Source organism: Mus musculus, chromosome 9, assembly GCF_000001635.26.
Source record: "Mus musculus strain C57BL/6J chromosome 9, GRCm38.p6 C57BL/6J".
Lineage (NCBI taxonomy): Eukaryota > Metazoa > Chordata > Mammalia > Rodentia > Muridae > Mus > Mus musculus.
In genome coordinates this window covers 71,013,539-71,028,768 of record NC_000075.6, presented here as the reverse complement: position 1 = coordinate 71,028,768, position 15,230 = coordinate 71,013,539, and the positions used below count along the sequence as shown (strand labels likewise).

Here is a 15,230-nt window from a genome sequence, read left to right as displayed (position 1 = left end):
AGTAGAGATGGGTAGACCAGGCCACCCCAAGTAGGTGCAACTCCCAGGGGAAGACTGTGCAGAAGAAATCATAGGGATTTTTACTTGGGTGCTGTGTCTAAAAATTGGTAGATGGGACATCCTGTTGTGTCAGTTCCAGGCAATGCAAGACCTTGCATTGCAATCAGTGGGGAGGTGTGAAAGGCTCAAGCAGGAGAGATTGGTGCAGAAGAGCTGGGGTTCTCTGGCACATCTTGGGAGAAGGCCGATAAGGACACGCTGCATGGGGAATACTCTTGCCCAGCCCTCTAAGAAACTCAATATGGATCCTTGCCAATGCATACATATTCTGCAGAAGACAAAGAAGAGACGAACTTCATGGGACTTATTTTTCACAACTGGCTTCAAAGAGAAGATGGGGTGACAAAGATGAGCTTGGAGTCTGGAGCCAAGGTAATGATTGGAATGACAACTCATAGGTCACTGGGGGAAAATATCAATAGTTTCACCTAATCATTCACTAAGCAGGGGAATTGCCTGACGGAAGTGCAGCTCAACTCAGAGCCCAGATGTGAGATAGTCTTGGGAGTGGGGAAAGCTGATTGGTCCCTGAATGTTCTTCACAAATTCTCAGATCCATATCATTCTGGTAGCCTCATCTCCCCATCAGGTATCCAGAGCCCAGGGCCACAGCTAAATATCCTATATCCCCACAGGCTGGTATGGTTGTAGCCATAGTGGTAATGTTAAGTGCCAGTCCTCAGCTGTAGGAGGTGGGTCAGGTGGTCTCATGAGACCTGTGCAGTAGATGGGATAAAGGTAAGTCTTTAGCAGGGGACTTTCTGAGAGTCTTTGTTGTTAATGCCAACCAAGAGAGTGAAAGTGCCTAGGTAGGCCCTGGATGGAGAGTCCTTGTGAGTCCCTGCCCTCCGGGACCTCTGAGTGCATATGCAAATTCCCCTCTGCTTCCCTTTTCAGGTGATTCTGAACGCATGGACTGTTTGCTTATCACATACAACTCTGTCACAATCTGTGAGGACATCTGAGCTCATGAACAAGGTGAGTGAGGCATTGGGTGAATATTCCAGGCACTTTCAAGTGTTCTTGGGCTAAATTGTTTCTCCTTCTTCTCCTCCTCTCCAAAGAAGTTATATGAAATGTTAACATAGGTAAACCAATTCCAAAGTTTGATCTGATCCAGTTCATCTTTTAGTTGTCTTGAAGTAAAACATACCTGTGTAATAATAGTTCCTTTTAAACTCAGCAATGACCCAGCATGACTATATTACTTTCTTGCTTCTAGTATGTTTTAAAAACGAACATCATTGTCATCCTTAGCATCATCATCATCATCATCATTAGTGTGTGTGTGTGTGTGTGTGTGTGTGTGTGTGTGTGTGACCTATGCATGTATGCATGACATACTGCCCATGTGATCAGAGGACAACTATTAAGAGTCTGTTCTCTCCTTCTACCTTGCGGTTTTAGGGAGTAGACTCAGGTCTTCATGCTTGAAGGCAACCCAGTCTTTACCTGCTAAGCTATCTTGTGAGCTTCCAATGCTTCCACCAAATTTTAAACCACTGTATCATGGGTACATAGGTGTAAGAACAGACTCAGTAATGCTTTTTCATTGGGAATGCAAGAGTCATTCAACATTTCTTCCCACTAGTTCTAATTCTAATTCTGTGAAGCTTCTTGGATGGAGTTTAAGTTTCTGCCTTCCTATTCAAGAGGTGTGTCTATTTAATAATGAATGCAACTATTGTAACACTGTAGAAGCCATATGTATCCATCATAAATGTGAGAGCCATCAAAGATGTCAGAGGCTCCATGTAAATAAAATTTATTCTTACAGTTGCACGGCTGGGGACTTAGTGATGCTTTCAAAGTTCCGATAAAGGTCTTGAAAGAGAGTGAGCATAGTAAGACCATATTGTAAGACATTTTCAGTGATTCAGGCTTGGGGGGGGGTGTCTTCTACAGAACCTGGGTACTATTCATTTTATATGCTGGCATCAGGGATAAAACTAAGACTGGACTTAAAGACTTTAAATGCCCAGGTCCTCACCATAATTCTGTTTACCTCATGAGGTGGGAAAGTCATGAGAGAGTCACAGGGCTGTTCCTTTCTCAGAGAAAAATAATGTATGCATGAATTCAAGCAGGAAGAGATTGTTTGGGGGAAGCCTAGGAGAAAGTTGAAAGGAAGAGTTAACCAGAATAACTGTAAGAAAATCAACAACACAAAGAAGGAGATGGAGGAGAATGAGGAGGAAGAGGAGGAGAAGGAGAAAGAGAAAGAGAAGGACGGGAGGAGGAGGGGGGAGGAGGAGGAGGAGGAGGAGGAGGAGGAGGAGGAGGAAGAGGAAGAGGAAGAGGAAGAGAAAGAGAAAGAGAAAGAGAAAGAAAGACAGGAGGAGGAGGAAGAGGAGGAGAAGGAGAAAGAGAAAGAGAAGGAGAAGGATGGGAGGAGGAGGGAGGAGGAGGAGGAGGAAGAAGAGGAGGAGGGAAGACTGATTAAAGGATAAGTCAGAAAACATAAAATATCTGAAATCACTAGCAAACATGAAGTCCAATGTCAAAAGAAAAGACAACATAAAAGTTAAAGTGTCCTTTATAAGCAAAATATGAAAGTTGGAAATATTAAAAATATAAATAAAAATCATTACAATGAGTTTTCCAGAAGAGGATGCTAAAAGCACAAATAGATCAGAAGGGTGCCAGAAACAGTTTAACAAAAATAGAGCATCTATTAATTAAGGCTGTTATCCAGTTAACATCTGTCATGGGGAAGTGAAGATAATGGAGAGAAGCGACATCTTTAAACAACAGAGGAAAGCCTCCCAGAATGGAAATATCAAACAAGGAACTAGGAAGCACTTCCTGGCACTGAATGAGGAGCAGAGCAGCTACCCATGAAAGAGAAGAAGCTGCTGATGCCAAGCTGCTCAAACCACAGTGGATGTCAACAGAAATCAGTAGGCAGTGGCCTTTGAAGACAAATGTATACCTCGCCACACTTTTGAGCAAATGTGGTTGATCTAAACAAAGACATCTTGAAAACATGCTACTTGGGGCTGTACTCCATCAAACATGAATGAGAACAGTTTAGAAAATGAGAGGCACGGGGTCCAGGAAACTGTGGGCATAGAAACATCAGGCCGATGGCCTTTGGAAGAGAGCAGATGCTGAGATGAAGATCAGGTTAGGGTGGGTGGGGATGACCCCCAACCAGAGAAAAACTAGGGTTTGGCCATCGCAGCTGGCAAGGCTTAATAAACTCCAGACAAGGCTATTGGTGCATCCTTCTTTGTCTAGAAAAGAAAGAAAGGAGGGAGGAGGGAAGGTGGGAGACAGATGAGTAAAAGATGAGAAATGCCAGGAAGCCCAGAGACTGGCGAGGGTCCAGCACTTTGTTCCTCCCTGTGGGATACAAGGACTCATTGATCATAGTGATGCAAGTGCCTTTTTGTGGCTATTGCTTTCTTTTAAAGGTCTTTTAAATTTATTTTATGTATATGATGTTTTGCCTGCATGTAAGTCTGTGTACTATGCGAGTGCCTAGTGACTGTGGACTCCAGAAGAGGGCCTCAGGTACTCTTCAAGTCAACCAGAGAGAAGCAGGGAAGCCTTTGTTACAAACGCTGTTTTGGCTGGGTACAAATTCTACAAACATTGACAATGGAAGTCAAAGCTGTAGCTCACAACTGCTGCTCTAGATTGATTCTGTAGGTTTGCTTAGATTTCCATGGAAATGAAATTGCCGAGGGAAAGCCTAAAGTGGTGAGCAATAGGAAACATTGAAATCCTGAGTCTGATAAATGTGGACATGTATTAAGTGCATCAAATCTCACAGAAGAGAAGTGGGCTGTGTCTTGAAAAGGCAAGAGGTGAACAGGAAGGACATAGTGGAACAAACAAGAAATAGATGTGTATGCATCGGGTTGAAATGAAAAGTAACGGCAGTGGCAGACTTTTTAAAGCATGAGTACAAAACATCCAGGAAAACAAAAGGTAGGGACCGACCGTTGGTCCAGGTGATGTAAATCTTCATCTGCCACAGCAGGGAAGCAGTGGAGCATCCTAGAGCTGATGAAATAAAGAAATATCAGGCTCACTACAGCATTACGAATAATGAAGTATGCTGTAGCAGAAGCTCTGATAAGGAAAAGACCTCCTTAGAAGAGGCTGAGGGCATGGGAGGAGCCAACTAGGACAGCAATGCTTTCTACCCTGTGTTTGTTTAGGCTCATTACTGTATTGTTGTATATATTAATTCTGTCAAAAATATTTTAATCAGGGTGTGTGTATGTGTGTGTGTGTATGTGTGTACATTCATTCCTTTTCTTTATATGTAAGGTATACAAGAACTTTTCTTCCTTCTTCCTTCTTCCTTCTTCCTTCTTCCTTCTTTCCTTCCTTCCTTCCTTCCTTCCTTCCTTCCTTCCTTTCTTCCTTCTTTCCTTGTTCATTTGTTTTGAGACAGGGTTTCTCTTTGTAGCTCTGGTTGTCTTTAAACTCACTCAGTAGACCAGGTTGGCCTTGAACTCCCAGAGTTCCACCTGCCTCTGCCTCCCAAGTGCTGAGATTAAAGGTATGGGCCACTAACTGCCCATCCATTTTTGTTTTTCTTAGTTGCTGAAACAATGTGAGTAAAATAATAACATCAGAATTACATATTTGGGTTTTTAAGATTTAGCTTGTGTGTGTGTGTGTGTGTGTACCATATATATGTCTAGAGGCCATAAGAGGGTGATGGATCCCCTGAAGTTGGTATTATGGATGGTGCTGGTGACTGAACCCAGATCCTTTGCAAGTATAGCAATTGCTCTTAACTGCTAAGTCCTTTCTCCATACCCTTACTGCAGTTTGATGTTGCTGTTATCATTGTTTGTTTTGGGGGTTTTGAGGGAGGCATCATCTCATTGGCCAAGCTTCTTGATCCTCCAATCCAGTATTCCAGGTGCTGGGAATGCATGAATGTCCTACCTCACCAGATTTATTTATTTATTTATTTATTTATTTATTTATTTATTTATTTGGCAGAAAGCAGCATGTTACACAGTGCTCTTGTGGCGATCAGAGGACCACTTTGTGAAATCAGCTCTCTCCTGACACCTTCCCATGAAATCCAGGGATAAAACCCAGCCCCCCCCCCCTCCAGGCTTGCATGGTGAGTGCTTCATCATCCAAGCCATCTTGCCAGCTCAAATGCCATTTATTAAGCATCTATCAAGCCCCAGACACTGGTCCAAATGCCTCACTTGGAATGTTATTTTTCACTCCTAAACTCTGCAAGCCCAACATTACCTTCATTTTACGATGTGGAAATGAATTTCAGGAGATGAAAAATAAGAAAATGTCTAAGGACAATAGACTTGCACCCTAGGTCTGGCTGTCTCTAGAAGCTTGACCTCTAACATGGCTCGGACTAAATCATCATTGGAATGAATGATCGTGAGTAAATACATTCATACAAAGCTCAAAACTAAATGCCAGTTATGTAAGCCCATGCCTCAAAATGTTCTATACTATTTTACTGCAAATATCATCATCTAGATACAAAACGCTTTAGGCTCATAAACTCATGTCAGCCGAAATAACTAGAAGAGTTTTGAGAAGTAATAAATAAGGTCTGCTGGAAGCCAAGAGGGAAAATTTAAATTCTCAAGAAGTAAGTGAAGAGCTTCTGTCTGGTTGTAGAACAAATTGAAATAGTCTGCGCTGATGAAACACCAGCAGTAAATATAGAGAGAGGTGGCCTCAACCCATTTAGTTTTCAAGATTGGAGTATTATTTTCCTGCAGACTTAAATGTCACAGACATTAGGGCTTAATGCGAAATTAGTTCGCTTAAGTGGCTGTGTCTTTGAGCCCCAAGAAGGTCACACAGATACATTAAGTACATGCTGCCCCAGCAACAACACACGTTTCAGGTCTTCCAATGTTGCATTGACCCTATTGATAAAAACAATGGAGTGCGCCTTCCCTTATAGATGCATTTACAGAGATATTCTGACCTACTTAAGGTGTGTATTACAGCACACAGAGCAAAACAGAAAACTTGGGCATAAAATAAACACAGCATAAAACCAGAAACCCTGGGGCTGGAGAGCTGACTCTGTGGCTAAGGGCACTTACCAGAGGACCTCAGTTTGGGTCCTAGCACGCATGCTGGACAGCCCCCAACTGGCTGTAACTCCAGTTGCATCATCCTCTCTTCTGTTCTCTGTGGACACCAGCAGACATGTAGCATACACACATGTGCAAAAAAATAAAAATAAGTCTTTTTAAAAAGTCTATTGCTTTTCTTACCCTCCCATGGCTAGTCTTGTGCATACCTGACTTCAGACACTGATCTATGATGAATTATCTCACACTGAACAAGCAGTCATGAGAAACAATTTATGTATAAAACAAAAATTATATTATGGCTAGAGCTAAGATATATTGAGCACCCCATATTTTAATAGAGTTCCAATTTGTTTGCATACCTAATTTAATCCTTATCATGTCACAAAGGGGGATTTTTATTAATCCCTATTTTATGAAAGGTTACATGGAGTTACTGGAGCAAAAGTGACTTACACCAGGTCACACTACTGATATTAGATCCAGGGTCTTTTTCATAGAATTATATTGAAATTATAATTTATGGCAAAGTTTCAGAGATAAATAGGATAGATAGGATAGATAGATAGATAGATAGATAGATAGATAGATAGATAGAGATAGATAGATAGATAGATAGATAGATAGATAGATAGATAGATAGATAGATAGACAGATTCAGTGAGCTGTCAGGTCCCTCCATATAATTTCTTCTTTTTATGTTGTTTCTTTTAGACAGGGTCTCGTTATGTAGCCCTGACTGGCCTGGAACTACTTCAAGGTAGTCCTTGAACTTACAGAGATCTGCCTGCCTCTGCCTCCCAAGTGCTGGGATTAAAGATGTGCACCACCACAGCTCTCCCATTGTCAGTTTGGCACATTTGGCAAGGCCAAGAAACCAAACCAATACATTACTATTAATCCCTGCTTATTTGAGATTCACTGATTTTTCCACTTTAGCCTCTTTCTTTTTTAAAAAATTGGATATTTTATTTATTTACATATCAAATGTTATTCCCTTTCCCGGTTTCCCCTCTGGAAACCTCCTATCATCCCCTCTTCCCCTGCTTCTATGAGGGTGCTCCCCTCAACCCACTCCCACCTCACCACCATGGCATTCCCCAACACTGGAGAATTGAGCCTTCACGGGACCAAGGGCCTCTCCTCCCATTGATTCCAGACAAGGCCATCCTCTGCTATATATGCAGCTGGAGCCATGAGTCCCTCCATGCATATTCTTTGGTTGGCAGTTTAGTCCCTGGGAGCTCTGAAGGGTCTGGTTGGTTGATATTGTTGTTCTTCTTATGGGGTTGCAGACCACCCCTTCAGCTCCTTCAGTCCTTTCTCTAACTCCTCCATTGAGGACCCTGCCCTCAGCCCAATGGTTGTCTGTGAGCATCTGCTTCTGTATTTGTCAGGCTCTGGCAGAGTCTCTCAGGAGACAGCTATATCAGGCGCCTGTCAGCAAGCACTTCTTGGCATCTGCAGTAGTGTCTGGGTTTGGTGTCTGTATATGGGATGAATCTCTGGGTGAGGCAGTCTCTGGATGGTCTTTCCTACATCTCTGCTCCATACTTTGTCCCCATATTTCACTTTGATCTTCCTTCTTCTTGCGCTTCATGTGGTCTGTGAATTTATCTTGAATATTCTGAGCTTTTGGGCTAATATCCACTTATCAGTGAGTGCATACCATGTGTGTTCTTTTGTGACTGGGTTACCTCACTCAGGATGGTTATTTTCTAGTTCCATCCATTTGCCTAAGAATTTCATGAATTCATTGTTTTTAATAGCTGAGTAGTACTCCACTGTGTAAATGTACCACATTTTCTGTATTCATTCCTCTGTTGAGGGACATCTGGGTTCTTTCCAGCTTCTGGCTATTATAAATAAGGCTTCTATGAACATAGTGGAGCATGTGTCCTTGTTATATGTTGGAGCAACTTCTGGGTATATGCCCAGGAGTCATATAGCTGGGTCATCAGGTAGTACTATGTCCAATTTTCTGAGGAACAGCCAGACTGATTTCCAGAGTGGTTGTACCAACTTGCAATCTCACCAGCAATAGAGGTGTTCCTCTTTTTCTACATCCTCGCCAGCATCTGCTGTCACCTGAGTTTTTGATCTTAGCCATTCTGACTGGTGTGAGGTGGAATCTTAGGGTTGTTTTAATTTGCATTTCCCTGATGACTAAAGATATTGAACATTTCTTTAGGTGTTTCTTGGCCATTCAATATTCCTCAGTTGAGAATACTTTGTTTAACTCCAAACCCTATTTTTTAATAGAGTTATTTTGTTCTCTGGAGTCTAATTTCTTGAGTTCTTTGTATATATTGGATACTAGCCCTCTATCAGATGTAGGATTGGTAAAGATCTTTTCCCAATCTGTTGGTTGCCGTTTTGTTCCATTGATAGTGTGCTTTGCCTTACAGAAGCTTTGCAATTTTATGAGGTCCCACTTTAGCTTCTTTCTATTCCCAAGTATTGTCCTGCATCTAACTCTTCTCTGTCCATGGTCTCCTCATATCTGTGAGGTATCATCATTTTCTCTTTGGTTTTCATGACTTTGAGATATATTCCAGTCATTCTATATAGATTTCTTATTCTTCTATATAGATTTCTTATTCTTGCGGGAAATTCATCTGATGATTTATTTTGTCCTTAGGTTGGAGTAAAGAGGTTTTGGAGACGTGACTATAGAAGTGACATGTTCATCCCATCACATCCAAGCAACAGAAGGAGCCCCCAGGTGTATGCCTATTCACCCACAGAGCCCACTTACCCACCCATCATTCACAGTCCCCTTATCCACCCATGGTTCACACCCACCCACCTACAACTGTAACCACAGCCCAGAGGCTAATATTATGGAGCAGGCAGGCTTTTCAAGATGTAGCAAGGGTCCTTAGCCATCCCAAAGGATCGTGACCCACAGCTTGAGAACCACTGCTCTAATCCAGTCCGCACCCCAACATCAAGATGAGTCCTGCTGCTCTACTATCCATGAGATACACAGCTACTATTTAAAGGCCACTGGGAACAGCAGTAACCCAAGTTTGACTCCCCCAGCACCCTTGTGTGTCTTCAGGAAATCCTCTGCTAGTTTCCTGCCAGAGCTTGAGACCTCTCAGAAAAAAAAAACATAAAATTATCTTCTTCAAGCTGTTGAAGGAACTAGCCAGTGTAGGGTTAATTGCGGTGGCCTTTCGATATTCTCTTCTCTGAGGCCCACCCCAGGATAAGAGGAAATGCTACATAGTGAGGAGAGAGCCTTCACCAGGGTCAGAGCCAAGTGACCTTGAGCAAACAGTTGGCCCTGACCTGCAACCTCTTTTCCACACAGGGAAGAACACAAGAGACAAGGCCCCTCTCTCTGCCCTTCCCTAGTTCAGAGAATCAGGTAAGTGAGAGCTTAGACCATGGGCTGGGGTAGAGAGGAAGCAACCACAAGCAGCTATCAGCCTTGGGAAGTTGGTCCAGCCTTGGCAGAAGGCAATGCTTTTTCAGGTCTTTCACTTTTAAAATATGATTTATTTTAATTTCAAATTAATGATTAATTGAATTAATTAAATTAATTCCATTTAATTTTGATTTTTATGTGTCTGTAGGTCTGTACGAACATACAAACGTGGGCACCTATGGAGGCCAGAGAGGGCACTGAATCCCTGGGAGCTGAAGTTAAAGGCAGTCGTGGGCTGCCTGAGATGAGTGCTGAAAACAGAACTGAGGTCTCCTGCAAGAGCCGCAAGTGCTCTTAACCACTGAGCCATGGCCCACCCTCTCGGAGTTGGGTCTTTAGAGCCACGACCATGTTACGGATTTGATAGGCAAAGGCAAATGAGAGTCGGTTTGTGTTGAACCAAATTAACTGTGTGGAGTAGAGGCCAGCTGACTTTTCTTGCAACAATTTTGGTGCTCACCAAAAGCATCCCTGGGGGATCTGCTTCTTTGAGAATCTCCTCTGACGTACCACCTTGGTCAACCGCTGGACTTAGGTTGCTGTTTCACATCCCACATGATTTCCCGGGCAGAAGCCCAAGGCTTTGCCACTTGGCAGAAGTTTCCAACATAAAAGCAAATCTTGGTATGCTCTTCCCTCCCAGAACTCTTAAATCTCTTGTTCATAGCTCAAGGCTTCCTTGTGTTCACATCAGCCCACAGATGGGTGCATTTTTACAATACATCGGACCCAGCATTTCATTTGTCGAGAAGGGAAGCGTTCTGCTAACTCACTGTATTGCTGGGAACAGAACTGATCAAGTTGGCTTATTTTTAGCGAAAGCTAATTTCCGGATCGGATCGCTCTGCACCTGCAGACCTGAGCCAATTTGCATGAATGTGTCTTCCTTTGCTGAGAAAAGCATTTCCAAGGAGGAAAACCAATGGGCTTCTGTCAGAGACAACCAAGAAGCACACCGCCTGCCTGCCTGTCCAGGGGCCCCAGAATGACGATTTCAGCCTACTTTAGAGCTATTATTATGTAAATGTACAGATAACAACTTATTTCGAGAGAACGAAGCTTCTTATGAGCTATGAGGCAAACACTAACTATATTATATATGTCTCCTCAATTTTCACAACTACTCCCTTAGGGAGGTGTTACTAGCTTTCATTTTACAGAAGAGAAAACTAAAGAGAAAAATGGTAAGAGGCTTGCCCAAAGAAAGAGGAAGAAGCAGGAGGCCTTTGGGCCCCTGAGCACACGCCCAAAGCCCTGTTATTATGCAGTTACTGTTGGAAGAAAAGCAGCCAGTGGTAATTCGCCTTCCTGAAGAAGTTAGTTCTTGTGGCATGTCCAGAAGCATCCTTTGTGGTTCTGAACCTGAGCAAGCCTGTTAGAAGCATCCAGGGAGTCTATTCAAAACGTTCCACAAGGGTTGGTGAGGTTGGCTCCGAGAGTAAAGGCACTTGTTCCCAAACCTGAGAAGCTGAGTTCGACCCCTCAGACCTACATGGTAGAGAGAGAGAGAGAACAGACTCCCACACATTGTCTTCTGACCTATGGGTATATATGAAGCACACACGCACACACACACCACCTGACACCTTTCATGTGTGGAGAGTCTAAGCTGTTTAGCCTGGAGTAGGGTCCCACATCTTTACTTGGCGAGAGCTGTGCAGCTAGCAGAGAGGTTCTAATGCACCAGCCTCCTAGGTGAACCAGGGCACCTCTCCCCGCCACTTGCTTTCTCCACTTCATTTCTTTTGGAACACTTCATTGAGTTTCAGCTTCTCAGAAAAATCTGCACCAGGCAAGAAAGAGAGTTGCCACATCAATAGTCACATCTGAGTGTCCCCAGGAGAGTTCCTAAAACTAAGCCTTGGTCCTTCCTATGCAAAATGGCCATCTGTGTTAGAGTGGGCATTTAAGACGATCATATTTCTAGGTGATTGTTGAACAAAGCCAGCTTATTTTGTGTCAGAGCTCTATATCGGCAGAGCATAGAGCTCTCTTAAAGTGGGCAAGAGGAATCCTCTCTCTCTCTCTCTCTCTCTCTCTCTCTCTCTCTCTCTGTGTGTGTGTGTGTGTGTGTGTGTGTGTGTGTGTGTGTGTGTGTGTGTGTGTCTGTCTGTCTGTCTGTCTGTCTGTCTGTCAAAGCCAGAGGCTGGTGTTGGATGTTTCCACTAGACCTGGAGCTCACTGATTGGCTAGATTGACTGGCTAGTGACCCCCCCCAGGGATCTCCCTGTGTCTGTCTGCCCAGCACAGGGACTATGGGGTCGTGCATTCTGTGTCTGGTTTTGCTTTAAGTACTAGGGATCTGAATTCAGGTCTTAATGTTTGTTCTGAGGGTATTTTATCCCTAAACCATCTCCCCTGCCTGTCATAGGGTTCTCCCTGGCTTACAGACATATCTGTCCATATTCAAGTTTGGAAGCAAGTGCCACCACAAGATCTTGTCAGCAAAGAGATTCCAACTGCTCTCCAACACAGGAGACCTTTGATGCTTTTTCTTTCCTAGATTAAAGCTTAAGAAAGGTAAAAAGTATGTTTGAACCAAGAAAGGCCACAAAGGGACTATTAAAGACCTAAAAGTGAGTAAATAAATAAACAAACAAAAAGAAGCCTAGATTAAAAAACGCCACCTTCCTACACACACACACACACACACACACACACACACACACACACACACACACTCCCAAGCCCTTCTGTCAAGGCTAAGGAAGCCATCTGGATTGAACAAGCTTGATTTAGGAATCTGGCTTTGTTGGGTCTGGCTGAAAAGTTCCACCAGAAATGTTCCTGGACAGCAGAGCACCTAACTACTCTGGGCCTCTACAGCAGCAACTCTCTCTCACGAGCTGGCCCTAGCTCCCAGCAAGAACCATCAGCTCAGTCCTTCCATTTAGTGCCTCTGGTCTGAGTCCTGCACCACACTGGATCCCTTCTGAGATGTAAAAAGCAAATCCCTCCCATAGGCCCCAGCCAATAGATCTGTAGGCTTTGCAGGGCTCCATGAGTCTTCTCTGTCTATACATAGTAACTTCCAGCCTCCGGGGGTGGGAGTCTGGGGCAGAAGTGAGCCCATATGCCATTCGGAAGGTGCCAGAAGCATACACTGTTCCTAAGGACTTTTGACCAATCACAAACTCTGACTCATAGATAAGACTCATCCTTGCTGGAAACCCCTGAGAGGCAACTTCCCCCTCACACACCAAGGTTCCAGCCCAGCTCCAGCTCCCACGTCTCTGAGCTTCCATAGCTAACAGGAGACATCATAGGTTCTTTAAAAAACAAAAGATTTATTTATTTATTATATGTGAGTACATTGTAGCTGTCTTCAGACACTCCAGAAGATGGAGTCAGATCTCATTACAGATGTTTGTGAGCCACCATGTGGTTGCTGGTATTTGAACTCAGAACCTTCAGAAGGGCAGTCAGTGCTCTTAACCTCTGAGACATCTCTCCAGCCCAACATGATAGGTTTTTAATGAGGAATGAGATATTTTTTATATTGTTTTCCTCACAACAGTGGCTTTTAAGCAAGGAGATTCCCAGATGTGCTTGAGAAAGGCCCCTGGGGACTGTGGGAGAAGAGGTGGGAGGGTGGAGGGGACCTGGCTCCACATCAAAGTAGCTAAAAAGCTTACAGTTACCTGTGTCTGGCAAGAGCTTGCCACCTCTAGAGCACCTGGCAGGGACAGCTCTTCTGAATGCCATGTGCAGAATTTTACATGTGCCCTCTGTACCACTTTCCTACAGTCCCCAGAACCATTACATTTCCACAGATGGAGACACAGACACTCAGAGAGGTGAGGTAACCCCTCCAACAGCACACGGCCAGAGAGCAGAACTGCACAAAAGTACAAACAAGCCCTTCCCCAAACCTGGACTCTTTCTGCTGTCTTGTTCCGCATCTAGAGAACTTAGCAAGTTCTCAATGTAGTTGCTTCTTAAAACAATTAATACAGGAACATTTTTAAAGAAAAGGACTAATAGGAGCTATAATGAGGAAAAAGGCCGAAATGCCAATGGTAGAATCACCTGGAAGGAAAGCACCAATGTCTACATTGGATTGGCCTCTGAACATGTCTGTGGGGGGTTGTCTTAATTGATGTGGGAAGAGCCAGTCCAGTGTGGGTGACACCATTTCCTATGTAAGAGTCCTGAATACTCTTAGAGTGGGGAGATCAAACATGGGTGAGCAGCCTCGTGAGCGGGCAGTGCACTCATTCTTGTCTGCTCTTGACTGTGGTGTGATGGGACTAGCTGTTGCACTTCCTGCCTTGACTCCCCTTCTGCCAAGGACTGTATCTGGAATGTAAGCTAAAATAAACCCTTCCTCCCCTCAGGTTGGTTTTTGCCAGGGTATCTTTTTCTCACAGACTCAAAAATAAAACTAGGTCATGACCCAATGTCAGCTTTTCTTACTTTCAGTTTCACTCTTTCCATAAATTATATTGATTTGGAACAATGGCACCTCACTCTCCACATGGTGGATATAACAGTTCACATAACACAGTAACTTTACTGTTAAGACAGCGTCTCTTGAACTCACTGTGTAGTGGAGGATGAGCTGAGCTTCTGATCCTCCTGCCTCCACCCTTCAGGTGCTGGGATTCTACCTCCACGATGGGTCTATATAATGTTGAAGATCAATCAACCCATCCATCCCAGGCATTCTACCCACTGAGCGCCATCCACAGCACATCGCTTTGGTAATTCATTTCCTCACTTTGTATCTTCGTTTTATCCTCATAGTAAGAACACATATGTGCTCATATATATAAAATGGGGCTTATATATTGTATATTCTCTTTTATCTGTCTTCATTTGATCCTTCAGTGGCTAATCGCTGTTGTCATCTTCCATCATCATGGAAGCTGTGTCCCATAGCATAGACCCTTCTTCAGAACTGATGGGTCTCCCCAGCTGCTGGAAAGGTTGCCCACAGACAGCATTCAAAGTGGTTCTGCCCTTTCTTAGGTGAAATGAGACACCTCATTCTGGGTCACACCCATCTCCAGGGAATATACTCCCAGTGACATGGATGGATGTGGATGTGGATCTGTGGCATTCTCAGTCTAAATAGAGCTAGTGTGCAAGGGCCATCCTAGCTCCAGAGCTCTTGGTGAAGCCCAGTTTCTTCTTCCTCTACCTAGCCTTGCTCCCTCTTTCCCTTACCAGTGTTGATCCGAGAAGTTCAGTAGCCTAAAATGATTATTGTATTCTAACCTCCATCTCAGAGTCAGATTCCTAAAGAACCCACATGCAAGCCAATGTTCAGAGATATTAAATAACTCCCCTGTTTCGGGCTAGAAACAACAGGAGGGTAAGACCACAGTCTTACTGTGCTATTAGTGGCATGGTATTGCTCACATGAAGGTCTCTGCCTCAGTTCCACAGTGGGGATTACATATTCTGACTCACTGGAGTTTTCATGTGGATGTAAGCTAACAGAGATCGAGGTAGCTATGCCAGCATTTACCACAGTGTAGACAACCCACTGTTGGCTTGTGTCTGAGCTTCTCAACAAGAACTGAATGGAAGCCACTATGAAAGTTCACGATTTTAAGTAAACACCTTAAAGATTTTAATTTTGGGGGTCAGAGCTCCTGGATCCCCACCCTTAGCAGATCCAGAGCTTTTGACAGCTGATGCTGAGAGAAGTACTTTTCTTGGGGGATATGGTTGCT

At 43.7% G+C, this 15,230-nt stretch overlaps 1 long non-coding RNA gene across 3 annotated transcripts; it reads left to right on the top strand.

Moving 5' to 3' along the window:
• The first annotated feature begins 344 nt into the window (after positions 1-344).
• Positions 345-12,852, top strand: Gm46119. 3 transcript variants are annotated; one of them, XR_001779225.1, is made up of 4 exons: positions 345-432; positions 958-1,038; positions 5,029-5,155; positions 9,698-12,852. It is a non-coding gene; the product is annotated as a predicted gene, 46119 (long non-coding RNA). The 3 variants fall into 3 exon arrangements; XR_001779223.2 differs by lacking the exon at positions 345-432 and adding an exon at positions 555-649; XR_001779224.2 differs by lacking the exon at positions 345-432 and adding an exon at positions 555-798.
• Positions 12,853-15,230: the final 2,378 nt, after the last annotated feature.